Raw genomic sequence first — 1490 nt, 5'->3', positions numbered from 1 at the left:
AAAAAAAAAAATTAGCCGGGCGTGGCGGTGGGTGCCTGTAGTCCCAGCTACACAGGAGGCTGAGGCAGGAGAATGGCGTGAACCCGGGGGACGGAGCTTGCAGTGAGCGGAGATCCGGCCACTGCACTCCAGCCTGGGCAACAGAGCGAGACTCTGTCTCAAAAAAAGAAAAAGGGGGTTTCACCATGTTTCCCAGGCTGGTCTTGAACTCCTGACCTCAGGTGATCCACTCACTTTGGCCTCCCAACGTGCTGGGATTAAGGCGTCAGCCACCATGCCTAGCCGTTTTTTAAAATATATATATACACACACATATATATACACATATATATATATTTTTTTCTGTTAGTTTTTGTTTTTGATAGAGACGGGGTCTCACTATGTTGCCCAGCCTGGTTGAACCCCTGGGCTCAAGCGATCCTTCCACCTTTGCCTACCCAGGAGTGCGTTGATTCTTTGGATGTTTGGCCGGGTTTGCCTGGGAGCCCTTGGGCCCTGGGCTTGTCTGTGTCAGAGGCTTTTTTGAGTCGGACTTGACCCCTTGCTGGCCACAGATCTACTCAGTTCCTTTCCTCTTGGTCGGCTGTCCGTCTCGCGTCTCGTCTGGTGCACAGTTCATGGAATTCTAGTATCAGCTTTTTATTTCTGTGAGGCTGGTAGTTATATCCCTTCTTTTTCTGATTTTAGTAATTTGAGTGTTCTTTCATCTTAGCTGATGTAGCTAGGAATTTGTCAATTTCATTGAGCTTTTCAAAGAACCAACTCTTGGGTTTTTTGACTGTGTTTTTCTGTTTTGTTTCTCTCTTCTGTCATCTTTGTTACTTTTTCTGTCTGCTGCTTAGGGGTTTAGTATGGTCTTTTTTCTAGTTTCTTAATTTGCAAAGTTTACAGCCGTAAACATCCCTCTGCACACGGCCTTCGCTGATCCCCCAGCGTCGTCATTTCTGTTTGTCTGGAGGTGTTCCTGATTCCTTCTGATTTCTTGTTGGAGCCGTGGTTGGTTTATGTTTAACTTCCACATGTTTGTGAATTTTCTGGTTTTCCTTCTGTTACTTGTTTCTAACTTTATCTCCTCGTGGTTAGAGAACAGACTGTGTGGTTTCAGTTTTGTGAAATGTATTGATTTGTGTAGTGGCCCCACATCCCCACATCCGTCCTGGAGAGTGTTCCGTGTGCTGGGGAGGTCGCACCCTCGGTTCTGTGTACGCGGGAGGAGGATGCGCCCTCCGTTCCGTGTACGCGGGAGGGAGGAGAACGCGCCCTCGGTTCAGTGTACGCGGGAGGGAGGAGAACGCGCCCTCGGTTCGTGAGCACAGGAGGGAGGAGAACGCGCCCTCGGTTCTGTGCGTGCGGGAGAAGGACGTGCCCTCGGTTCAGTGTACGCGGGAGGAGGACATGCCTTCGGTCGGTTCTGTGTGCACGGGAGGAGGACATGCCTTCGGCTGCTGTTGGGGTCCTGAGTCCCTGTCTTTCCTCACTGATCTGTCGGG

At 50.1% G+C, this 1490-nt stretch overlaps 1 protein-coding gene across 2 annotated transcripts in view; it reads left to right on the top strand.

Annotated features, from left to right (window-relative positions):
* Nucleotides 1-1490, top strand: part of TUBGCP2 (tubulin, gamma complex associated protein 2) — a 22238-nt gene that overhangs the window by 13679 nt on the left and 7069 nt on the right. The window lies entirely within an intron of this gene.

Source organism: Colobus angolensis, unplaced genomic scaffold, assembly GCF_000951035.1.
Source record: "Colobus angolensis palliatus isolate OR3802 unplaced genomic scaffold, Cang.pa_1.0 Scaffold204, whole genome shotgun sequence".
In the NCBI taxonomy this organism is placed as follows: Eukaryota; Metazoa; Chordata; class Mammalia; order Primates; family Cercopithecidae; genus Colobus; species Colobus angolensis.
The sequence above is the reverse complement of the archived record's forward strand: the minus strand, read 5'-3'. Positions and strand labels throughout refer to the sequence as shown.